The sequence below is a fragment of the Talpa occidentalis genome, unplaced genomic scaffold (genome assembly GCF_014898055.3).
Source record: "Talpa occidentalis isolate TD23 unplaced genomic scaffold, MPIMG_talOcc4v2.1 talOcc4.4, whole genome shotgun sequence".
Classification (NCBI taxonomy): domain Eukaryota; kingdom Metazoa; phylum Chordata; class Mammalia; order Eulipotyphla; family Talpidae; genus Talpa; species Talpa occidentalis.
The window spans coordinates 59,264,472-59,292,348 of record NW_023604295.1 but is presented as its reverse complement, the minus strand read 5'-3'; the positions used below and the strand labels follow the sequence as shown (position 1 = coordinate 59,292,348).

Genomic DNA, 27,877 nt, shown 5'->3' with positions numbered 1-27,877 from the left:
AGTATACAGAATAGGGTTTGTAGGCAAAAATATATTAATGCAAATTTAAGAAATTTAAAATAGATACTGTAGTGACCATTTCACATTCTAAATACATGTCAAGTTATTTTGTTGTATACCTGAAACTAATACAATGTTGGTTATCAATTATACTTTAATAAACAATTTACAATTAATAAGAGATATAAGTAAGAGATACAAAGTTAGAAATCATTTGCTTATTAAAAACATCTGAACACTTCAAGTGTATGCAATGACCCAACGAGGATACTAACAATATAAGCTTGGATGAAAGAATATAAACCAGCAAGAAGATGAACAATGGACACAGAAGAACCTGCCAGAGCAGAAAGATAGTAAGATACTACATCAAAGAAAGAAAATGTATGAAGGAGTAAATGTTTATGCAAGATGCTACAGACACTCAACTCTTGAGAAATATAATGATGTGAAAGTCATTGGCATTTTTAATGAGATCTGATATGGAATGTGATAAAAACCATTGGAGTGGGTTCAGGGTTCAGCAAAAGTAAGGGAATGGGTTGCAGAACTTGTACTTTACAGAGTATGGTTGTAAAGGAAAGGAGTGAGGTAAGGTAGATATTGGCGTGTAATGTCCGGTTTAAAACCACTTCTTTTGCTCTTTGCATGTACCTATGCACATGACCTTTTACCAATTAAAAAAAAATCACACTATCCAGCTAATATATTTTTGCAAATCTCCAACATTTGATTTCAAAAAATAAGAACCTTGATTTAACTCTTAGAGTCACCTATTAATACTTAAGAAACTTAATGAATATTTAGGATGGAACTTCACGCAAAAAATATATATATATATATATATTATTCTTCCACTTCTGAGTATGATACTTCATCTTCAATACTGTCACTTTATTTTGATGAGAGGCAAGGACTTACTGTCTATGAACCTCATGACAATATCATTACCATGAGATAATCTGTTGATGCTATCAGATGTTGTCTGACACTAAGTTTCCCATTAGCACTTGCAGAGTCCCTGAAAAATATCTCATTAATGTCATTAAGATTAGCTTGGCGCAAATCACACCTTTGAATCATTTTGTTTTCATACATTTAATTGTACCCTTTAAACAATCAAGCAATGTTGCCACATCTATAATAAAATAAGGTTGTAGGTAGAAATACCTGAACAAATTTTTATTTTTCCTTTAGTGTCTGGTTATTTCCCTATAAAAATAATTTTAAGAAATATGTTACCTTTCACTATTCCCTAGAAAGCACAAATAAATAAATGAAATCATTTCACTTCACTATTAGTTATACATGAATGTAAAATTATCCTGAGAAAGTCCTTTTTGTAAAACTAATACCCGCTGGATAATTAGAGCAACACATCATTCAAAAACATTTTCCTATGTTTTTAGAAGATGTAGAATAAATTGACTTTTCATTTTAATTAGCTATCTAAAATATATGAAATGAAGTTCTTAGTTATAAGGAAATTGTCAGACTTTGACTATAGTAATGCTTTCTCAGAAGTGAAGGCTAAAATCATATAATTGTTTCCCATTAGTAAAATGTTTCAGCTAACCCTTTGAAGGGAAATGCTATGCGACAGGTGCATAGTGTACACACACACACACAAAGTATCTCAGCAGGAATATTTGGAGTGAAAATTATTTTTTAATCAAGTAACACTGACTCAGAGAGTCCTGAATTCTCCAGTATAGATCTGGGTGTTTTTTTGCAGGCTTCCTCACCATGCATCCTTAGATCCTGAAAGGATTAGAAAGCAATGGCTCTAAAGCCTTAAAGCATTTTCTTTTCACAATATGTGATTATCCTCTTCTTATCATCACTGAATGATAGTTATTTATAGCTTGACTATATGAATTATTGTCTAAACTGAGCACTTCAACAGTAAAAAGAAATAAAACTTGCACATACAAGGGAGCAGTAATTTATATTATTCAGATTGATAGTCTGATAATATTACTAAATTATGGACATAGTCTATGCCATTGTTCTAAGTTTTTCAAGATAATTAGTTATAATCCTTTCTATAAAACAAAAATAGTTTTAAACATGTATTCTTAAAACTTAGTAGTTATTAATAAAAAGTCATATAAATGGCAATTACAGGAAGAAGAAACATGAAAGAAATGAAAATATGTTGAGAGAATGTTTTTCCATTACCATTGTACAAATTACTAATTTTAGATGAGATATTTAAGAAACATGTATATTCATTCATATATACTCATGCCTCAAATGCAAGAGATGATCGCAATGGTCTGAAAGTTGTATTCCTCCAAATTCCTATGCTGACAATCTTATAATGGTATTAGGAGTCAGGGATCTTTGAGAGGTTCTCAGTTCATGAAGGCAACATCCTCATGAATCACATTTGTGTGCTTAAAAAAGATATTTCAAGTGAGGGGAGAGTGAAAAGCCTGCCCCCAGGAGAAGGGCCCTCACCTTAACATACCTGATCTCCCACTTTCTGCCTCCAGAACTGAGAGGATATTTTTGGTTTTTATAAGCTACTTTTCTATATTATTTGCTTCTGGCATTCAAATAGACTGATAGAATACATAAATGCAAAGATAAAGCAGACATGGATTTGATTTCAGATCATGATCCAGGGCATAATTTTCCCACAAGCTTCTTGAAGAGGGCTGTAGGTTACATGACAACAATGGTTCCTCTGCCAAATAAATTTGGCAAATTTCAGTTATACGAATATAAAGAAACCAAGGATTCTTTCTTTATTTTTATTTGGTACCTCCCATATGATTTCTCAGACACATTAATGTTTAATGCATGTGATAAATCTACAGCAAGAGATGAAGCATGGACTTTTTTTTTTTTTCAAACTTTGTTTCCTGTAGAAAAGCTTTTGTAAAATCCTATTTTAATGATTTGCTACTTCCGAAGTCACACTGTGAGCATGCAGTCATTCATCCAGACTGGGATTCCTAAATCACTTACAAACTGTTTTCTTTCTGACTTCCATGGATAGGGAAAGTCTGACCCTTTCACTAACTGACTCTAAAAATGTATTAGAGTTTTAAACTTCCTTACCCTTAAATTGTGACTGAAAAACATTCAATCACAATAGATACTTTTCGTCAAGGATATCTACATGTTGGGGAAAAAAAAAGTCAACATATTGCCTATATTGTTTCAACTTCTTAAAAAAGCAAGGATAGGGCCTCCCCTGGTGGCGCAGCGGTTGAGCGCTGGGCTGCGAAGCTGCCCACAGCCTCTGCAGTACCGGTTCGATCCCCGGCCGCCGGTGAGGGTCCCACATGGTGCGCAGACCTCTCCTGCCATGCCTGCTGCTCCCCTCAGCAGGGTATTTTGTCAGTCTGCCTGTTCTGTTCCCTACTCTGGCTCTGGTAAATTCTCTCCCGTGCTTCTGACTGTACCCAGTGCTTGTATAAATAAATAAATAAATCTTAAAAAAAAAAAAGGCAAGGATATATGGCATTTTGTACTGCACAGTTTGTAAATTTTCATAGGTCTACAACTTAAAACATGAAATGCCCAACTAAAGATTTTTTAAAAAGATTTATTTATGAATACAAGTACCATGGTATAGGCTGGAGGTGTGGGGGGTGAGAGGATTCACCAGAAACAGAATGGGAAGAGAGGCGGTAGACTGACTGAAATACACTGCTAAGGGGGGGAGTAGTGGGCAAGTCAGGAGAGGTCTGCTGCACCATGTGGGTAGCTCCCTGGGTAGGGATTGAACTCGTGCTTCAGTGGCTGCGTATACCTTCACAGGTTGCATCTTAAACCCTTGCACCACTATGGAGGCCCCAACTAAAGATTTTTTTTCCCCCCAACTAAAGATTTTTAAAGGGACTATTTGTTTGTATCTTAGATATTTGTAGAATGGCGTTTCCCTACTCCCTGATCTATGTCTCATATGGGAAGAAGACAAAGGAATAATTGCACAAGATTATGGATCAGGACTGTTATCTCTGGTCCTGCTTTGCAAAGCTTTTTCAGCATCAAAAGAGGAAATATCCGGGACCTCACCTAGTGGGGCAGCGTGTTGAACTCTGGGCTGCAAATCTGCCCACAGCCTTTGCAGTGCTGATTCGATCCCCGGCCACCAATGAGGGTCCCACATGGCACGCAGACCTCTCCGGCCGTGCCCGCTGCTCCCCTCAGCAGTGTACTTCGTCAGTCTACCTGTTCTGCTCCCTGCTCTGGCTCTGGTGAATTCTCTCACCCTCTCGCACTTCTAACTGTACCCAGTGCTTGCATAAATAAATAACTCTTAAAAAAAAAAAGAGGAAATATCCTATCTCCACTGTTAATTATTCAATAAATGAAGACTTCCTTACCTGGTATAGACTCTATTAGTGTTACTATAATTGCTCTACTTGGGCAATGAATCAGATCTTCAGGGTTCTTAATGTACTAATATTAATTTCAAGGTTATTTTCATTATAAAGGAGCCTAGCAGCCCATAAAGAGTTCTGCTGACCATTATTCATATTTTCAGCAACATGAGTTGCAAGTTCTACTTGGGTAAAGTATCTGTGAGCATGTCATTCACCAGACAATTTCAATTGTCAGTTATTCCGTAGAAATGCTCAAAACTTCTCTACTCTACCTGCACTGTGTCAGGGCCTCATATCTGATTCCTTAGTGTACTTGGTCTTCCTACCTCTGAACTTTCTAATGCTGCTGTGTAGTTATAAGCAAAGACCTGATCATGTAGCCCATTTAATTAGCAGAGTGATCTGCATCTACATAGCAACTATTTATCAAGCTCTGCTTAGTTCCCCAACTTCAGTTAGGCTTTTATTTCTTTGCTGTTTGAAAACTATTACTTCAAATCCAGTTCAGAAATCTTTGTATTCTTTCATTCATTATTCATTCACTCAATTTTTCAGTTCCTATAATTATATTCACACATTTATTCATTCAATAAATATTAACTGACTAACTCTTTTGTTCCAGGAATAGTGGGATTACATCAGAGAACAAAGGAGACAAAATATTCTGGTTCTAAAAGTTTATATTCTATTGGTAATAGAAAGACAGTAAGTGAAATAAGTAAGCAAAATACATAATATGTTAGAAGGTAATATTGTAGTTTAAAGTGAAGAAAGAGATGAGACAGTATTAGAAGGTGTATAGGACTGGTGAAGTTTTAATTAAGGTGGTTAGGATAGATCTCTGGAGAAGATTACATTTCAGCAAATACTTGGGGTATAGAGTGAAGCTAAATGTGGCTCTTTGGGGAAAAACATTCAGGAGTAGAATGAAGAATCTACATAGAATCTACAAAAGAATTCAGTGAAAACCTGTGTTTCTTGAACACAATAAAACAAGGAAACAGACAGTAAATAAAACCCAAGTAAGGATGACCTGATAAAAACCACTAAAGAACTTTTATTTTTACTCTGAATGAGATGTTAAGGTAAATCCAATGAAATGATAAGATAGTAGAGTATTTGAATAGGAATAAGTAGCTTTCCCTCTATATTTTCCCTCTTCCATTTTATGCACAGAGTACTTTGGGCCTATATTACTTGAAGTTTTCTCTTTCTCTAGATTGTGTTCCTTGAAGATAGATAGCCAATGTTTGACATATAGTAGAGATTCCATAAAGAATTTACTGAATCACTCTAACAGTCCATACATTTTTATTATGGGTAATTCAATTTAATATTCAATTACCAAAAAGCACCAAGTGAAGTTCTAATTGTATACCTAAAACTCAATTGGTTGAGGCCAAATTGTCTGAAGCATTCTTAAGTTCATTTTATCTGTAGTATTTTCATCTAGGTTTAATATTCTACCCATTAGTATGAATCATACAACAATTCAAAAGCAGTTTGGACTGAATTAAGTATCTTTAAAATAGTATGCTGTGAAATGCAAGGGATATTTTTGGTTCTAAATTATTCTAACCTTACAAATATGACCAAAACTCATTATCTAGTATTTTGACCTGTAAACATAAAATTGCCATTTTAGAAACACTCAAGGGAGTATTCACAGTTAAACTAATTTATTTTTCACATGTCCTATTATAACTAGCAGCATAAGAGTCTGTTGCTTGACAGCACAAAAGAAATCTATTTGTAAGCTTGAAGATTTTTCATTTTTATGTTTTAATTGAAAAATAAAATGGAGAAAAGAAGAAAAATTCTTCCCTTGGGATTGAAAACAATGAAGTTCTTAAAATAACATTTGGTAATTAGTTGGGGGTGATAGGTTGTGAAGACATGTTCTAATAATTTTTCAGATGCTAAGATAAATGTCTGTGATACCTAACATTTACACTTGGGTTTCTCTCTTGATGAAGTTGTATGTTTAGCCATGGAGTTCATAGCTAAAGAATATATAACATATGCTCACTGATCCAATTAAATTCATTGTCAATGCATGACAATGAGAATGGTTAGTATCACTGGAAATATAGCAGTAAACAAAGCAAAACAAAACAAAACAAAAAAACCCTGTAGCTTAATGATTTATCTTCTAGTAGAAGAGGGGCTAATAAGTAGACATGCACATTATTATGTATCAAGTTAGCTTGCTACTATATTATTAATGATGAGATTTTAGTGATGGTTGATTCCAAATTTTTCTCTCAGAGGTATTACTAAAGAGCTATAGTTTGGATTTGTAAAATTACTCAGTGTCTTTGTTAACTCTAAATGCCCCTGAAAATTGAGTTTAAAGCAAAGACTTTTGTGTGCTAACCTAGCAAAAGGGATAATTCATGAGAGAAGGAGTGAGAAAAGTCTGAGTAATTAGGGAAAAAGAAAGAGACCTAATATGAGGTTATATTGCTTAACTGGTTACTACAAGACATAGGAAAAATTGATTTTCTTTTCTCTCATTAAAATATCCATTTAGAGATTCTGTAAGTGATTGCACCAAGAAAAGGAAAGAGAAAATGAATCTAGTGTCTTCCATGTTGAGCTAGTCAAAGTTTTCCCTTATGGTTGTTCATGACTTACCAGGAAAGCCCCATAACTGGAGACAGAAAGTTCACAGAATGAGTGTAAGACAAGGATTTGTCAGTATATGTGCATGAAGATAGAGGAAAATATTTAAAAGTGCCACCAGAATAACTAACTGAAAAGATAGGTGAGTACAGAAAGGTCTGATTTAGTGCTTAATAGATGTCGAAGGAAGCCTTCGACCCTTTAACGTTTAACTAGAGTGAAAATATGTTTTACTGATTTTACATATTTGAGTTTCCTGAAAGCTGTGCCAAGTAAAGAAAATTTACACCACTAGTCTTTCCATTCTTAATTATTTGCAGATGAGGACACTGAAACCTGGAAGGGTACACTAAGTCAATGAATTTGTCATCAACTAAATCAATGAGTTTCAGCATTGAGTCTTCCTGAAAGTATATAAATTGATGTTTCCTTCATAAGGTCCTGTTGCTTGACTAGGTTGCATGTCACTATAAGATTCATTGAGCATATGCTAAAAAGTAGTATTCACATATATGATACCTCAAAGATATCTGAAATCTAAGATGTTATTTTCACTTATATGTATATAAATCATATATGAATATATATTGTCTCTTGGCAAATAGACATGTTAATGTTGATTTTAGTAAGAATTTCCAAATTTAAAGCCTTTATTGTATAAAAACATTCACCCCTTTTCAAAACAAAACATTTTCTGCACTCACCAATTAGATATGAGCTCTCTTCAATACATTCTGTTTACTCGTCAGCTTGGCCTTGAGTAACTGAAAAATGGCTGTTTTGAAGTTACTTTATCTCTCCTTCCAAATTGTAAGCACTTGCATATTTCTACCAAAAGAAAAACAAAACAAAACAAACAAACAAAAAAACCCCACAATCCCAGATACCCAGAATATGATTGAGAAAAGATGTCATGATACTCTGGTGAACACAACTTCTTTGTTACATGACTTCCTTATCCTGGAGGCAAAGGTAAGCACAGGGGAGAACCAACTTGGGCCTACTAAAGCACATGGTCCAGTGCAGAGATTTCTCTTCCTGGAATCTAGATACTCTGATGAGTCCATAACACCTGTGTCTCATTTTATTGTTTAGCTGTGTACCCCTTATGAATTCATATGATGAAATTCTAACCTTCAGTAACACAGAACATGATTTTTATTTGGATATGTCATTGCAGATGTAATTAATAAGTTAGGATTAAGTCATACTGGAGAGGCATGGACACCGTGGGAATAGGCACTCCATCAAGTAGATAGGGGCCCCAATCAAAAGGGAAAATTTGAACATATATATGCATACCAGGAGAAAGTCATATGAATGTGAAGGCAGAGTTTGGGGTGAAAGTCAGGAGTGCAGATAATTGGCAGAAAACTACCAGAAGTCAGGCAGGAGGAAATATGAAACAGATTCTCTTTTATAGCCCTCAGAAGGAAGCAAGGCTGCCAACACTGAGATTGGACTTCTGGCCTCCAGAAATGTGAACTAGTACATTTCTATTGTTCAAACCATTCAAATTGTGGCATTTTGTCATGTTAACCCTAATAAACCTCTCAAAGTGTCTTCCTGACAATTGTTTCTGGTTACCTTCCATTTAGTTTCTGTTCTTACATTCTATTTTTTTCTCTCAGAATATTACAAAAGACAATAGTATTTTATATATTCATTTGTTAAAATATGGCTCTAACATTGCATTAAATGGATGTAGCACAGAATGTAGTCAATGAATATTTTCTGGAGAAAAGGAAGGAAGCAAGGATCGATGGAGGGAGGCTGGGAGGGAGGAAGGAAAGAAGGAAGGAAGGAAAGAATTATATTAAAAATCTAGTAACTCTATGTACCCTGACAATATTTATGTAGCACTATCTGCTGTTCCTTAGTATTTAAGATATCATTCTATAGTACTGATAGCAGTGGAAATTTCAGTGGGTGTTAGCATTTCATTAAGTGAAGTGTTGCATAAAAGTATATCCCAGAGACTTAGATGAAGCTGCATTAATTATTCATTATTAAGTGGTCAGTTTGAGAGCTTAAATATATCTGCATTAATCCAATTTCTAAAAGGTTGAAACATCATTTTGAATTATATAAATATTATTCATATTATTATGGCAATATTCATCCATTCCTTTGAAAAACCTAGAACTATTATAAAATTAAATACTCCAGTGGAAAAATAAAATAAAAGTCCTTGAAACTGTCATACTATATAGGTTGGAGGAAGGAGACAAAGAGATAAATATCAATATAAATAGTTACACAGTAATTTCAGAGTTTATGAGTCCTATGGAAAATTGAAAACATCTAGCAGTAAAAAGAGGATAGGTAGTGTAGAGGGTTATAATATGAAATGAGGTAATCAACATATCAGTCCTTTTTTCTCCCCATTTCTAATGTTTTGGTTTATTTATATTTTAAACATAGTCATCTATTTAAGGAGCTGACATCTGAACAAAGATTTGAAGGAAGTGACTTTGTTATCAGTTTTTCTAAGAGAAAGCATTCCAGAAAAATTAGGACAACCAAAGTTGTGGGGCCTCCCTGGTGGCGCAAGGGCTTGAGATGCAGTCTCTGAGACTGTCTGCAGCCACTGCAGTGTGAGTTCAGTCCCCCACCAGGGAGACACCCACATGGTACTGCAGACCTCTCCGGACTCACCTGCAGCTCCCCTCAGCAGTGGATTACATCAATCTGCCTGTTCTGTTCCCCACTCTATCTCTGGTGAATCCTTTCACACACACCCCAAACCTCTGGCCTGTACCCCAACTCTTGTATGCATAAATAAATATTTGAGGAAAAAAAGAACAACCAAAAGTTGTGAATGCAATATTTAAAAAAATATTGTGAATGCAATATTTAAAAAACAGCAAGAAAGTCAGTGTGGTTGAAGGAATGATAAACAAGAGAGTCTAAGAGGTGTATTCAGAGAAGTAGTAGAGTTAGTAGAGAGAAGGCTGATCATACAGGGTCTTACAGCTCTTCAATTACCTCTTCGACAATATAAAAGTAATTTACCCCACCCATTTATTTCATAAGGGCCCTAATGGTAACTCTTTCACATTATAAAGAACATTGAGGCCAAAGATTTTAAGGTGCATGCTCAAAGTGACATGGAAAATTTGACTTGTCAGTAGAACCTATCTGATAGATTTCAAAATACACTTTGCTATACCAAGGAGTATGGTGTCTATAGAGCTATGGTACTTATATAGTGTAGATTAGAATCACTCATAGGACTTTTTTTTAAAGATTTATTTATTTATGCATACAAGAGCTGGGGTGCAGGCCAGAGATGCTGGTGGTGAGAGGATTCACCAGAGACAGAGTGAGGAGCAGAAAAAGCAGATGTACTGAAATGCACTGCTGAGAGGAGCAGCTGGCATGACAGGAGAGGTCTGCTGTGCCATGTGGGTCACCTCCCTGGCTGGGGATCGAACTTGTGCTGCGGTGGCTATGGACAGCTTCATCATGCTGTGTCTTAAGTCCTTGTTATACCAGAGAGGTCCCCATAGGACTTTTTGAAATATAGAATGTTCAGCTCCCAGAATTTCTGATTCATTGTCTTGATTTAGAAACTGAGTATTTGAATTTGTAACAATATTCTAGATGCAGTGATACTGATGGTCTGGATATGGCATGTTGAGAGCCACTATTCTAATTCATGCTATAGACATACTATGTCAGCAATGTAACAAAAATATATATTTCGATGTCTTAAGAAATTACACTTAGATCAATCATCCTTTCATGAGAATGCTAAGTGTTTTCTTGTATGTTCTATATCAATATGATATATCTTCTTTGCAAATTTTTTCTAGAACTTGGAGTATCTGTTCCTATTTTTCTACTTTTTGGGTCTCTTTCCTATCCTTTCATTTTCCCAACTACCTGTCTCCAGGATTCTTTTAGAATATTTTGTATCATCAGGGTTTGGACCCAATAATTAGAGATAGAATGAAAAGATATATATGCCTTGTGTTACATGCTGTTGGATCCCAGATGAGTATATTTTCTCCAAAGTCAGTCAATATTTTTTTTCATTTCATCATTTTAAATTCCCTTAAAAATATATAAAGATGGTAAAGTCCAATAATATTTTTATGTAGTAGAATACATAATATACCCCATTCTCAAGGTTGGAGAATATTCAGCTTTGTATGAATTTTTATGCCATTATCAAAGCAATAGGAGTCAAACACCAAAGAGAGAGAGAAAGAAAGGGGGGGGGAGAGAGAGAGAGAGAATTCTGAGAATTATACTAGTGTCAAGAAGGAAAGGTATTTCAAACCAACCTGACAAAATTGTTTTCTCAAGCTCGTAAGTGGTTTCCAATTTTCTTGACCATACACTTTGGAGTACTCTTCTGACTTTCTTCCACATGGAAGTCTAGCAAGCCAAAGGAATAAAATAATTGAGTAAATTAAATTTAGAAATTCTTTGTTTAATGGATATGAAATAAATTAGTAAGTCTTGTTATTTATGCTTCTGAATCATGTTTAGAATGTTTCTCTTCCTACACACTCCTACTGTCTTTATTATCTTTTCCTTAGATCTTTGCCATGACTCCCCTATGGCTTCCATAAGTACTTCTTTCAGAATTCCAACATGAATATTATTTTCAATTTGCTTTTTCAAAACGGAGTATGCTAGAGATCAGATGTTTAATTGAAATCCTTCAGCAGCTTCCTAACATGCATCAAAAGTTCTTTATCAAATCAAAATCAACAAAAAACTATGAACCAGAGACACTCGATGGGGGTAGGGGGTGTGAGGGGAGGGATTGGGGTCAAAATAAGGGGGTTGCAATTGTATGGGGAATATAAAAATAAAATTTATTATAAAAAAAGAAATTAAGAAGCTGCAAAAAAGTACATATTTTATAAAACAATATTCAACAATGTAAATAAAAATATTTAAATGCCCATGAAAAAAAAAAAAAGTTCTTTATCATCTGGCAATACATGCAAAGGCCCACCTATTCAGTTTCAGTTTTGCTTCTCACTCCTTCAATGAAATTATTTAACCAGTCTGAGCTAGTTCTCAATTCCTAAATATACCATACATAGTGCAATACTTCAGACCCTTTATACAGTTGCTTACTCTCTCCCTGGAGCACCTTCCTGTTCTTGTGTTCACAGTAAACCCTGATACATCCTTCAGTGAATACTGGTACATGTTGAAAGAGCTCTTGTGCCACTCTCTATTGATCAGAGTTGTCACAATGTCAACTAAGACTCCAGGGTGCTAGAGAAATAGATCCCAAACTCTGAGTGTGAAGAGTATTTGATGATGAAGAGCATTGTGATTCTGCATTCTACATAAAATATGTGTTCATATCCTAAGTGGTCATTAATATTAGTGAAATTTCTTTGACACATTTACATGGATAATTGGAGTAGAGTTGACAAAGAAAGTATTGATGATTCAAAAGTTCATTGCAAAAGAAATGTTATGTATCATCTTTCATATTCAATCCATTTTTTTAAAGATTTATTTATGCGTACAAGAGCTGGGGTACAGGCCAGAGGCACAGAAGGGTGAGAGGATTCACCAGAGACAGAGCAGGAGGAGCAGAACAGGTAGACGAAAGCACTGCTGAGGGGAGCAGCAGGAGCAACAGGAGAGGTCTGCTGTGCCATGTGGGTATCACCCTGGACAGCTGGGGATCGAAACCATGCAGCAGAAGCTATGGACAGCTTCACAGCTCTGCGCTCAACCTGCTGCGCCACCAGGGAGGCCCTCAATCCATTTTTATAAATAAAATTCTGACTGCAAATTGACTGTCTCCTTTTAAATGATTCTATATGTTGAATGCACAACAATTTTTGACTCTCTCCCCAAAACATAGAAATATCTTTTGTATAAAGCTACTTTCACTTCATCTTTTCAATAATATATATTGTTGTTATATAAGTATAATGACTCTGATAAACTACAGTATGGTACTAAATCTTAATTATGAAATATATTTTAGCTTCTTAGGCAATATTCATTTTGTAGAGTGAGGTATTATTACTTAAATTAATTCTTAATATTGTCTTTCTAATATTCAAAAGGTTCACCACCATGCTTCACCTACATATTTGAGGTGTAAGCTGAAATTTCCATTTTGGATGCAATACTTGAAAATAACTGTCTCAGCTTCTTAATTTTGTCATAACTTATTCATCTTCCAAAATGCACTGATTGTCTTTTCTTTTGATAGTCATATCAATAACACAGGAGCTTCCCCTGGAAGTATGCTTTGATCCAAAATAAATCAAGTAAACTAAAAGCCAGAATGCTTATATGTGTATGTATTGTATGCCCAATTTGCTTAGATAGACTTATTCCAAAATTAAAGCTATAGTTATAAATAGCTCCTAATGGAAAAATTCAGGTGATTAAGATTTATCAAATATTTACCCAATAGGATGTTGATGAACTGTATGCTTTTAAGGAGTTGTTCTAAACCAAAGATTAAAATTTGAATCTGCTGTGATAAGTAGAAATCCTACAAAATTCAATATTGAGACTACATCATCAATTTAAGCAATATTTAGTAGAAGTGATTTTGCATATCATTTTGAAAATAGATTAGAGCAGAAATATGCAGCCTGCCTTTGCATTTGCTACTATTCAGCATTTCCTGATAGCCTCTATATGCTAACAGATGCACAAAAATGTATAGTAAAATGAGCATACATTGTCGTTACTACATATAAATTCAGTGATATATAATATTAAAAATATTATTCATATTAGTTTTAAACTTAACTTCATTGTATTTATATCTCCAATGACAATTATTATTATTTATTATTATTATTTTGCATTTTTGTCCTCTATTAAACTCTTAATGTGTTTAATGTGTTTCTTGAGTCTGGAACTCAAGAAAAGTAATATATGAACTGAAGATTAAGATAAAGGTAAAAGATACATATATAGATATAGGTCAACACAGAATTAATTTTAGGGCCTCCCCTGGTGGTGCAGCGTCTGCCCGCAGCCTCTGCAGCGCCGGTTTGTTCCCTGGCCAACGGCGAGGGTCCCACAAAAAACAAACAAACAAAAAAAACTAAAACAAAACAAAACAAAAAAACCACATAATTAATTTTAGTACATTAGTTTCCTGCACTGCTGCCATTCTAATTTGAATTTGAAAAACTTAATATGAAATCTATTCTAAAAGTTTCCAAACTAATTTTCTTAGGAACAGTTCATTTACACACCTACCCATTCTCTTTCCTACACATAATCATCGTATCGATGGACGTAAAATGCTTGTTCAATCATACACTCTCTTTTTTAGAAGTCTTTCTTAACTACCTATCATAATTTCAGAATTTCAAGTATTAAAGGCCTCCTAAAAATTGAACTCACTGATTTGTAGACGAGGAAAATGAGGCTTACATACGGGAAGTTATACTAAGAAATCTTTTAGGTAGCATGCATAAGCATTGAGTAAAGAGACAAAGTCCTTAACCTTACAGACCTAACACAGTAGGGTATAATAAAAAATAAATATATTAAATTACATAATTAAATCATGTACTGCTATGTTTTGATTAGTGTCTCAAGGAAATTAAGTCAGAGCAAGGAAAAACACATGATATATGCATGGTGTGCATGTGTGTGTGCATGCATGTGTGTGTGCACATCCACATGTATGAATGTGTGTATGTATGTGTGTATGTGTGGTGTATGCTACTGTGTAAACTATTGCTAGGAATGGCCTTTCAGAAGAGGTGTCTTTTGAGTGAACATGACTGCAGTAGATTGCATGCAGATATTTGGGGAAAGAACATTTATAACTAAGGGCAACAACAGATGATGTCCCAATCCGGAGCACAAAATTTATCTGTTTTTATAATAACAAAATTACCAGATCAATGTTACTTGATAATAACAAAATGACCAGAATGAATGAAACTTGGAGAGAGGATTTGGAGGAAATTATTACATCAGAAAAATACTAGAAGATGATTATATACTTCAATAACAGTAAGGATTTGCCTTTGTTAGAATCTCTCTGAATGATTTTTAAGTACAAAGGGTGACATAATCAGATTTACATTTTTAATAGTGTAATAGACTATGGCATGCAAAAGAAAAGTCTAGATAAGAGTTAATAGTGGTGCTGAGAAATGGTTACATTTGGGTATCATTTAAAGAAGGAACATATTTGTTATTATGGTGTATATAGAATATGGCACAAATAGTTAAATTTATGGGTAAATGGACATTGGAAATCCAGAGAAAACACAGGTCTTTTGTTATAATTTAATATGTGAATTTTGGCCAAGTTTGAGTAAACACATATTAGTTATTTAAGTAAAATTTGTGTTGGAACTTGTAGAGCAGAGGATTGGGGGAAGATAAGGCAATGAGAATTAATTTTCAGAGATGACCTACATGAGGAGGAAAGACTTCCGCGACATGGATTTTATAACATCTCCTCACCTGCATGGGACTGCCATTTAATTTTTGTTTAATAAATGGATTTTCTGCCTTCTCTGATAAGCATATTGCAGATGAGTAACAGAGTTCTAAAACTAGTTTTTTTGAAATTCCTTGGCAGAATGAGACAGTTAACTTTACTATTTTTAAGAACATTTGCATTGTAATAATTCCATTAAACTAGGAAAAAAGCCAGATGACCTGGGGGGGAATATAAATTCTGAAGCCAATTTAAGAAACTCCTATAGTTACAGACCTTTTCTAAATTCACTAAGTTGCATTATAACACAGTGGAATTTAGAATTAATTATATAAAATATAGATTTTAAATGACCAATATTTCAAATATTTTATTTTCAGTCTTTTACTTCACTTCTCTTACAGATATAATTTTTTTGAGATAACATAAATTTACAATATGTATTGATTTAGGAAATTTTCAGTTAATTGTGATTCATGATAAAGTCATAAGATTACATTTGAACAATCTGTGTATCCATTAAAAGCAATTTTTAATAAAATATTTCATGTCATGGAAAATATCTCCAATGTAATTTTGAAATTTAAGAAGAATGATAATGGCATATATACTAAAATCTCAACTTGAATTTTCCTTTTTTTTTTTAAGATTCCAGTTGCTTTCTGTTAAGAACAATTTAATGGAATCACAGCTTTTTTTTTAAGATTTATTTATTTATTTATTTATACAAGCACTGGGTACAGTCAGAAGCGCGGGAGGGTGAGAGAATTCACCAAGCCAGAGCGGGGAGCAGAGCAGGCAGAAGGACCGAAGTACACTGCTGAGGGGAGCAGCGGGCGGCAGGTCTGCACGCCATGTGGGACCCTCCTCCAGTGGCCGGGGAGCAGCCGGGGATTGAACCGGCGCTGCAGAGGCCGCAGGCAGCTTCGCAAGCCAGCTCTCAACCGCTGCGCCACCAGGGAGGCCCCACAGCTTTATTTTTAACAAATATTTTTCCTTTAAATCATAAGGAAGTCTCACTCCCATGGTTTGATTGGCATAAGGTAACAAAAGTGAATTAACACAGGGGTTTGGTAAAATAATATATATCTATATGATATAATTTTGAAGTTTCCTATGTATCCATTGAAAACTTGTTTTAGTAAACAATTGCATATCATGGAAATCTATTATTCTCCTTTATGACATATCATAATAGTGTAATCACCATAGAAAGGAAAGGTTCCAGGTTATATACCCCACCTAAAGAAGGGTAGAGCTTAGCAGGGAGGGGAAGCTAATAAAGGACTTGGGAGAGAAAGCTAGAAGGGAGAAGACCAGGAGAACACTTGGATGAAGACCTGGAAGAGGCACAAAGCACAGAGAGACACATGAAGAAGACATGGTGTTTGCTTCTAAGTCATGGACTTGAGGGACTTGAGGTTCAGGGAAAGTGACACTAGAAAGAGATATGGGTAAAAGACCTGTGGGGAGGCTGACAATGGCAGCTTTTATCTTGACATGTATTTTGATTTTGTTCTTTTCCTTCTAGACTTGCCTGGCTCCCCACTGGATGATACCTTAGACTTATGACATATCTTTGAGCCTGAGTGGCTCTGTTTTGTGCCAACGCTGTTTGGCTGGGTATTTACCCAGGGGGGCATGGGGAAATTGAGTGTTAGATGTGGAAACTGTTTCAACTATATTCTTTCTTTTCTCTCTATTGCACACTAATTTTATTAAAATTCTTTTCTACTGAAGGTCTTACAACTAAGAGTACATTTTGTCTTTATGTGGCCTATGGCAGAACCCACTTAGAGGAGGCAGGCTGAAGATCCCGGTGTTACCCTCATTCTTCCCACTAAAAATAATACAAGGGAGCAAAAGTTGTACATTAATAGGATTCCATGTTTATAAATAAATTTAAATTTCAAAATCTAGTTTCTTTAAAAATGTCTAACATTTGCATAATTTATAAGAACTACTTTTACTTTTCAAAAATAGTTTTATTACAAAGATTATAGAATATAAACAAAATAATTAGGGTATTCCTGGTGTCACAGGGGTTAAAGACAACACTATCAAGCTATTGCCACTGCAGCACAAGTTCGATCCTTGGCTGGCCACATGGTACAGCAGACCTCTCCTGTTTCACCTGCTGCTCCCCTCAGCAGTGTGTTTCAGTAGATCTGCATGTTCTGCTCCCCACTTTCTCTGGTGAATCCTCTCACCTCTGGCTTACACCTCAGTTTTTGTATGCATAAATGAATATATCTTAAAAAATGAAATAATTAAAAGAACTATACAGTTCTGAATCATTTGATTTTAGAAATTACAGTCCTTACTATCTCTGACTCTGATCACCTGTGTTTGATTTTTAAGTACAGAGAAGACTAGAGAGGTTAAGATTGGAATGTATGTGCAGATGGCACACAGCCCAGAGACATTTGTTTCCTCAGGCACCCTGGTATCTGCTGTTGGGAGATGCCAACCCACTACTTTGGAGTAACATCAGTACATAATTTTCAAATAATGGTATCACAAAGGCAATTGTTCTCATTAATACTACCTCAGTGAACACATGCACACATAGATATAAGCAGTTGACAAATATGGGCCCAGTGTCAGGGCAGAGTATGGAGTTGTGAAATGTTTCTTGGGATTTGGTGAATCAAAGGCTACATTAGGTATTTCATGAAGCATAACTGATGCATCAATGTAGAGACTAATGTTATTTTTATCCTGCATTTTACTTTTCCCTGAGTGTCTGAAAATCAGAGAGTGTGAAAAAAATTGCTCTTGAGAATTGAAATTCAATGTAGATAACTGTACAATAAATAAAATCCCTTGGAATCTATGGACAATTTTGATCATCCAGACCATTCTTGTTAATGGTTCCAAGATTTAAAACCCAAGGCATGAAAAATAATTTCTAGAAAGGTTTCTTAGCTTTGATATCCCCTTTCCTTCCCAGACTGACACAGCCTAATTTACTTACAATCAGGGATTCATGACAAAGTTTTATTTCATATATCAATCTTTAACTGATAGTAGAACTTTTCTAGATTAAAGAGTACTGTATGACTGATGTTTTCTTTTTTCTTTTTCTAGATGGAAACCTAAAATATGTATTGTTGGGGCAAAGGGGGAAAACTCCCACTCCCTAATCTGGATTCTTCTCAGGCTAAACTAGTAATCAAAACATCATCAGATGTGTTAGCAAGGAAAAATCAAGTCAATAATATACATGTAATTACTAAAGAAATTTACAGTGGACCAGGGATATGTATCTCATGTTTCAGGACCAAGGGCATTGGGGACAGAGATGGTGAGACTTCACAGGACATACAAAAAGGGGGTGATTTTATAAAGATGACTTTCTCAGATAGATAGGGCATGATCACTGATGAATTTAAGGTGTATGACACTTCCCCTTCCATAAAGTATATTCTTTAGATTTCAAAAAGGAAGAGAAGATAGGTTTGCTCTTTGGCTGGGGGATGGGCAAAAGATTGAGTCAAAGACAAATACTTTTTCTCAGCCTTTAGGGCCTTTACAGATTTGAACTTAAAAATAATCTTCATTTTTTTATGTAGTGATAAGAGACTTCCTAAGTTCCATAGTCCATGATTGACCTCAGTTTCCCACACCAAGGTAAAACCTAATATATGAGGTCTACTCTGGATACTTTGAGAAAAGTCTCTCTGATCCTTTTTGGAGACACCAAACCCACTGTATTTATTAAAAACTTTATGAAGCAAATTAACAGTAAATACTTCAGAAAAATCTGTTCTCAAAGTGAACTTAATTATGGTAGACACAATAAAATGAGTAGTTTTATTTATTTTAAATTTAAATTTAGAAAGACTTCTACCTGAATAAGTTTCTAAAATGTTATCTTTCTTTTCTTTCTAAAGAACTTTTACCAAAAGCAGAATATTTTTATTTAAAAATTTGTCATGTTTGTCTGTCATACATCTTGCAATAATGCAGGCACTTGTCTATACCAATAATACCAATTTGGGAATAAATAATTGTTTGATCTTATTATGTTGAATATTTTCTTTCAAAAATTCTATATCTGAGGTATATTCAGGATATTAAGCAAAGTGACAGGTAGATTAGATAGTGTCATCTCATGAAATTGATCCATTTTGAGTAGAATACTTCATTCGCATCTTATAAAATGTGGATATCATAATAGTATCCCAAACATTCATTTACTGAGGTCTAAAAGTCCATACACTGAGCATGTATTATCCATATTATTTCTGTTAATACAGCTTTTCAAAAGGAGGTAGTTTTAATTTTGTGTTTGGGGTTTTGCTAGCATTTATTATTTAAGAGTTATGCCACCATTATTTACAACAAAGCAGCACTTTACAGAGTCAAAAATAATGAGAATTAGAGAATTTAAGTAGGTTTCCAAAGTGAACCAGTTAATAAGCAGGAGTAAGTCAAGTCAATTTTTTATGACTCTAATTTTAATGTTTTTTATACAATGATATTTTCCTTTCATGGATTTCCTTCATCACTATTTGAAACATCCTAGCAGAGTATATGAACATGTGAAAATAAGTATCGTATTCCATTCATGTTTATATTGATACCACACCTACAAAAGTAGTTTTTATATACTAAGCATTCAAGATAAATTTATTCTTATGAATCAGAGCTTAATATGACTAGTAGATACATCCAATGAACATACTGAAAATGGATTTCTTAATAGACATCTATAGTACATTTACTGAAAACAAAGGTCATTTTGTTGGGCCTACACACACTGGGTGTGAGGGTGCGTGTTCGTTCAACTTAAATGAATTATTAACTAATTGCAAAAAAACATGCAAACACAGTATTTCTGTTACAGATACACCTCCACTACTGAAAGGTGCTATGTTCCCCACCTCCACTTGGACAAGTTCATAGGAACTATGGGTAGAGCTGAGCAGCCAGGTAAAGTTATATACCATGGAAGGAAGATGGGCCAAAAAAAAAAAAACAACAAAAAACTTGCCTCTCCAGCTTGACTGGTACTCAGGGACTTAGAATACTTAGAGGAAACTCGTGGAAGAGAGATCTATAGAGACTTAAAAGAGACACATGGGTGAGAGACATTAGAGAGGCTGACAATGCCAGCCATTTTCTTGATGTGGCATATCCTTTTGTCCCAGCTTTCTGGAACCTGCTTCAGAATCCCTTTCCTATGGGTTCCCTTCCAGAAGGTGCCTTAGAATTTTGGTAAGCTTTTGGGCTGACCCTTTTAGACTTCACATTTGCTCATGCTGGGTGGTTAATTTTGGGGGTTTTATAGGGAAACTCTTATAAGGAACCTTATTCTCCTTCCTCTCTATTCACATTAATTCTATTAAAGATCTATCACATTAAGAGTATCCTTCCTTTGTCTTTATACAGCAGATGGCAGGGCCTTGTTTTAGAGTGTGAAAATCTGGGAGTTCTGGGGTACCTCTCAGTTGTGCACTAATATTTCATGCTTTTTTAAAAGATTTTTATTTATTTATGCATAAAATAGCTGGAGCTGGAGTATAGGCCAGAGGTGCAGGGGGTGAGAGGTTTCATCAGAGACAGAATGGGGAACAGAACAGCAGATCAACCAAAGTACACTGCTGAGGGGAGCAGCGGGCGAGTCAGGAGAGGTCTGCTGTGCCATGTGGGTTGCTACCTGGGGATCGAACTGGTGCTGCAGAGGCTGCGGATTGCTTCATAGTGCGGTGCTTAATACTTTGCGCCACCAGGGAGGCCTTCCTGCTTCTTTTTTATAACATTGAACATATGTTTCCTGATAACAATGATTTGCTGTAGATAAGCCTTTGATACACTTGGGGGAACAATGTATTCTTTAGTGGATTTCGATCCCCACTACTAGCTGTGATCCAGAGACAGCTTGCTGCTTCTGTGGAATTTAGGTTACCTTTCTGATTTTATAGGTAAAAGCATTGATGATTTTTGGTCATGCAATGAATAAAACCATTTTTTTCCTAAGCTGACACAATTCAACAGAAATTAAAAAAAAAAAAAATTCCACAATAATGTTACTTCTACATTGTGCTGTGATATTTAATGCCTATATCTAAGGGACACAATTTCATATTATCTTTGACATTATCAAAGAACATTAAAAAAGATTATAAAGCTGAACTTTATAATAGGATACCATGCACAAATTTCCACAATAAAAAGGAGTAAAAAGTAACTAAAAGTATTAAGTCGATTAAAATCCATCTTTTGTATGTATTTGTGATAAAACAACAGATGAAATCTGTTTAGGGGAGTATTTCCTCCACAAGTAGGCACTCAGTTTGGCAATGGGACACTACAACATTTAGATATAGATGGCCATAAAATGACAACAGAGCTTACCCTAGCTTTTTGCAATTTATCTTGATAATGATGGACTTTTATATACTTAGGGTATTGTTTGATACCATTTCTTAGCCTGAAAGATTCCTGTTAGATATTTAAATAAAGATAACTTATTTTCTGGAAAAGAACTATAACATTGGGTAACCTTGTTTTGACTTTCACTTGAATAGATGTCTAAAGAATTGCCTTATTTTTCAAATGAACTTTACTGTGTAAACATTCCAGACATGGAAGATTATTCAAATGTTAACTTAGATATAAATAAAGTTTGAGTGACAAATTTTAATAACTGAAATGTTCCAAAATCTCAATCTTGAAAAAAGATTAGAAGGGATTAGTAAGGATTTTATATTCTTTGCACTGTTCATCACCCAGATAAAGCCCTGTGATACTGTGTATGTAAAAATTCAAGAAAGCTTAACATGAGAGAAATGTTTCATGATGCTCTGTAAAACAGCTATAGAAGGGAGTAGTTATTTCCTTAACATATGTTAAGCTTACATTGAATATTGCATGTTTAGGTTTTATATAAAGATTTTTCTTTCCCAGTGTAGATCTATTTTCAGTAGGACTAGTGAGGTACTTAATCAATTAGAATTTGTTAAAGGCTGTGATACTGATAAGATAAAGGGGTTAATCTTTCATTTCAAAAACATAAAACTCACTTTTGTTATGCATGGAACAAAGAAGTTTTATCTAATCTGGTATTATTCTAAGGAAATTCACATTTAAGTATTGTACTTTTTCTTCTTTCCTTTTGGACCACTCATTCTGTGTCTGATAACTCTATCTCAATCCACTAGCCATGTCAAAGCAGCTTTCTTAGCTTCATTTGAATCATAAATAAATGGAAATAAATACACACTGTTGGTGTAGACCCAAATCTGGATTCAGAAACCTGACAAGATCTCTTAGAAGTAAATATATATCCAAACTGTATTTTTAGCCTCTGCAGTGTGAGTTTGATACCCAGCCAGGGAGCTATCCACATAGCACAGCAGACCTCTCCTGACTCGCCCGCTGTTCCCCTCAGCAGAGTACTTTGGTCTACCTGCCTGTTCTGTTCCCCACTCGGTCTCTGGTGAATCCTCTCAACTCCCACACCTCTGGCCTATACCCCAGATCTTGTAATCACAAATAAATAAATCTTTATATAAAAAGTAATAATGATATGTACCTTGTTTCAAGAATACGTTTTTATTCTGAAAACTAGCCATAATGTCACACACATATAAGTTAAAAGTATGAATTGGTCTTAAAAACATAATTTATTTCTCATTTTTCTGTTTGCATTTTTCTGTTAACATCTATTACAGTAGTATCCATCCAACATAATTATTCTGTCTTGTAATGTTCATTCATCTTTTTTTAGCATCCAGAAGACTGGAGTAAAAAAAAAAAAAAAAAAAAAAAAACAATTCTAAACAGAAAACTAAAGTAATAGCTAAATCACACTACTTAAGTAATAAAACTCTGATTAGCTATCTTAGGACCATATAGGAAAGGGTAGACTTAACTATATTTCCAAGGTACCTATACTATAGTATACTACCTCTTACATCAATTTATAGAACACTTTTTAAAATGCCCTAACTGCTCCCAAAGAGTATATTTGATTTCCACTGTATAAGCTATAGAGTATATAGCATAAAGACTGGTAGAAATAATTTGATTAAGTCAGATATTATCACAAAAGAAAAGGTGAAACAGTCAACTTAACAAGAAGAAAATTAATTTTCAAAGTGACATTCATTCTTATAAAACAGAGTAAGAAATGAATATTTTATCTGAACAATCATTTTACAATCTAGTGTTTATGAAGGTTATCAAATTTGGTCTGCATAAAATTCATACTATTACAATTTTAAAAAATACGATGCTAAGAGTCCAATATGTGCCAGATATTTTACTGATAATTTATACATCAGTCTTTTCTATCTTTATCATGAGTGTTTTATTATGATAATTTTAAAAGATGAGGAAACTGAAGCTTAAAAGAACTTGAAAAAATTTACCAGTTATCCACTGTAAAATTGTCCAACTAGAATTCAAAAAGAGTTGAATCTGATTCCAAAGTTCACTCAATGGAATTCCAAAGTTCAACCATAAGAAAGAACAATCCACTTTGGAGGGGATCTTCATATAAGAAATTTCAAAATAGTATAAGCAGTAGAAAAATGAGATATTATAGTGCAATGTAAACATACATGTGTATGCATATATATTTATATTAACATGCATATGTATACTTATATTAGTAAAAACAGAATGACAATTTGGTGCATCTGCAAAGACATTGTGATGTAGACGAAAGTGATAGTTAGCACCTGAGTTATCATATCTTTCCTGATATTGCTAGTTCAGAATTAGGCTACTATGACATAAATGCTGGGCCCAGTTTTCTTATTCTAAGCTGTCTGCTTATTCCTACTTCACTTCAACATGTGCTTTTACCACATAGACAATTTTCAGCTCAAATAAACTTTTAAAAATACATCATTTGTTTACATTTCTTCTTTGTAAAGTCCCTAGGAGGTTGAAAAACTAGTGAAGACCTCATTAACCTCAGAAGTTATTTGTCAAGATGTCAGCTGCGGTTAAGTATAATAAGCCTTCATTATTTGCCTCCACTGTACCTAACAATGCCCAATGTTGCAGAGATTCAAAGAAATGAAGACAAAAAGGACTCACCCACTACCATACCACAGTTTATGTAGTTTGTTATGATGTGGTTATATTTGCAGTTTTTTCTTTTTTTTTTCTGGATTTCTTTTTTATTATTATTATTATTATTGTAAATTTTATTTTTATATTCCCCACACAATTGCAACCCCCTTATTTTGACCCCAATCCCTCCTTTCCCCGCCCCTCCCCCCAAAGTGGTTCATAGCTGTTTGTTGATTTTGATTTTTTCTTTCTTATAGCTATTCTTTTTCCTGGTCCCTTATTTAGGTTTTCTAGATTCCTGCTATGAGTGAGACCCTCCAGTATTTTTCTTTTTCTTTCTGGCTTATTTCGCTGAGCATGATCCCTTCCAGCTCCATCATGTTGCTGCAAACTGCATGTGTTTATCTTTTTTGAATGCTGAGTAATATTCCATGGTGTATATGTACCACATCTTCTTGATCCAGTTATCTATTTTTGGGCATTTGGGTTGTTTCCAAAGCTTAGCTATTGTAAACAGTGCTGCTATAAACATAGGGGTGCAGGTGCTCTTTGGGATTAATGTTTCTGTGTCCTTTGGGTAAATACTTAGGAGTGGAATTGCTGGATCATATGGAAGCTCTATCTTTAGTAGGTTGAGGAATCTCCACACAGCTTTCCATAGTGGTTGGACCATTTTGCACTCCCACCAGCAGTGCAGGAGAGTTCCTTTTTATCCACATCCTTGCCAACATCTGTTGTTGCTAGTTTTTTTAATATGTGCCATTCTCACTGGTGTGAGATGGTATCTCATTGCAGTTCTGATTTGCTTTTCCCTGATTGCAAGTAATGTTGAACTTTTTTTCATATGCCTGTTGGCCATTTGCATTTCCTCTTTGGAGAAGTTTCTTTTTAGCTCTTCTGCCCATTTTTGACTGGATTATTTTCTTTGTTTTTGTTGAGTCTCATCCGCTCTTTGTAGATTTTTGTGATCAGTCCTTTATCATTAGTGTTGTGTGCAAAATGTTCTCCCAGTCGGTGGGGTTTCTCTTGGGGTTTCTCTTTGTTTTGATTGTTGTCTCTTTTGCTGTGCAGAAGCTCTTTAATTTGATGTAGTCCCAGCTGTTTATCTTTGCCTTCACTATCACTGCTTTGGGGGATGCATCTGTAAATATGTCTTTGAGGTGCATGTCATGTAGTGTTTCACCTATATTTCCTTCTATATATTTTATGGTTTCAGGTCTTATGTCTAGTTCTTTAATCCATTTTGAGTTGGTTTTTGTGCATGGTGTGAAGTAGTAGTCAAGTTTCATTCTTTTGTATGTAGCTACCCAGTTTTCCCAGCACCATTTATTGAACAAACTTTCTTTGCTCCAGTGCATATTGTTTGCTCCTTTGTCAAAGATTAGTTGACCATAAATCTGTGGGTTTATTTCTGGGTTTTCTATTCAGTTCCATTGGTCCATGTGTCTGTTCTGGTTCCAATACCATTCAGTTTTGATTATTATGGCTTTGTAGTATAGTCTGAAATCTGCGAGAGTGATGCCTCCATTCCCCCTTTTTTTTCAAGAGGATTTTGGATATTCAGGATTTTTGGTGGCTCCATATGAATTTCATCAATATTTTTTTCCTATTTCTTTGAAGAATGACATTGAAATTTTAATTGGAATAGCACTGAATCTGTGGATTGCTTTTGGTAGGATGGCCATTTTGATAATGTTAATTCTTCTGATCCATGAGCAGGATTGTCTTTCCATTTCTTTGTGTCTACTTCTATTTCTTTTAACAGTGTTTTATAGTTTTCTTTGTGTAGGTCCTTTACTTCTTTTGTTAGGTCGATTCCAAGGTATTTGATTTTTTTTTGTTTCAGTAATAAAAGGAATGATTTCTTGATTTCTTCTTCTTCAGATTTATTGTTTGTGTAAAGGAAGGCTACTGATTTTTGTGCATTGATTTTGTATCCTGCCACTTTACTAAACTGATTGATTAGTTTAATTAGTTTTTCTGTGGAGTTTTTGGGATTCTCTATGTATAGTATCATATCATCTTATATTTATAGATTTTTTTTTCTCTCCTTTTTCTTCTCTCCTTTCCCTCTATGCCTCCTGACCCACACATAGTCCTTCTGCTTTCTCTTCTTTTGTAGGATTGGGTAAATCTAATAGCTTGGTGTGTGAGAATTAAAACATGAATAATGTAAGCCTGATTGTCCAATTTGCAGTGAAAAATCTGTACAGTTACAGCATATTGCAAATTATTCTACTCAAGCACCTAAAGTTTCAGCCATCTAAAATTTTTCAAGTGCTACATGTTTTAAAATATTAATGTATTGTAATTAAGTGACCTAAGAGAGGCCCTGAGTACCATCATTTACAAATGTGATCTTAGGTAAAGTTCAAGTAAATATACAAGTATAGAGATAGATAATAGATTAAAGATTATATCCTGACATTTTTGATGTACCCAGATTTATATGCAAAGTTCTAATTAATTTTAATGAAAATTTTATTTATATATATGTTTATACACTTCTTTTTTATTTGAAACCACTGCCTTATAGTGCTTTCTATCATAACTAATGTTCAGTTAAAGCTTTTAAACTGCGTCTCCACAGCTAAGGGAATCTGGGAGAGTAACTACATTCAAAGCATTCAGATAGAGTCATCACTTGCTACAACTATTCCAGCCTGTATATCCCATGTTTTAATTCTCTCATTTGCTTCACAATTGTTTTATTTCTAGAGTAGTTTACTTTTTTCCCCCTCTCAATTCCCATATTATTTGTTTTAATATATGAACTGAGATTAATTGTAGTTCTACTTTATGTACCTTCATGGAACAATTGTATGACTTTTCCTTAATTCCTTGAGGTTTCATTGCTGCTTTTTTTTTTTTTTTCCCTATCCCTTATTAAATAGGAGGAAAGGTCCTTTGTGCATGGTCTGAATTGAATATGTGTATTTGTCCCAAGTTTATATGTTGAAATCCCAACCCCCCAGAGGTGATGGTATTAGCAAATAGGGCTTTGGGAAGTACTTAAATTGTAAGTATAGAATGCTGGTAAATGGGATTACTGTCATATAAAGGGGGTTCTAGAGAGTTCTCTGCCACCTACAACATGTAGAGATACAATGAGAAATCTACTACCTTGACAAGAGCCTTCATCCTACCATCTTAGCACCCTGTCCTTCCAAGGCTCCAGAACTATGAGAAATAAGTGTGTTTATTACTATTCTGTCTGTAGTTTTTTGTTGTGACAGTCCAAATGAACTATGATAGGCTCTTGGATACTACTAAGAGCTATAATCTGGGCTGTCTGAAGTGCAGTTTCCTGGATCTCTTAACTGGAGGTCAAACCACAGTTAAATGTAGGTGCCCACCCATGCAGCTGAACTAGTGAACTGTCTGAAATCCTACCCATGTATTTCAGCTGAGTAGATGTGGAATTGTAATATAAATGAACAAAACTAGTATTATCAGG

At 34.6% G+C, this 27,877-nt stretch overlaps 1 long non-coding RNA gene across 2 annotated transcripts in view; it reads right to left on the bottom strand.

Annotated features, from left to right (window-relative positions):
• The window catches only part of LOC129146746 (uncharacterized), a 421,527-nt gene that overhangs the window by 42,291 nt on the left and 351,359 nt on the right, over positions 1-27,877 (bottom strand). For both annotated transcript variants that reach the window (XR_008553891.1, XR_008553890.1), the window contains 2 exons: positions 11,261-11,354; positions 7,673-7,796 (listed from right to left, as the gene is read on the bottom strand). This is a non-coding gene — a long non-coding RNA (uncharacterized LOC129146746). The remainder of the gene's footprint in view (positions 1-7,672; positions 7,797-11,260; positions 11,355-27,877) is intronic.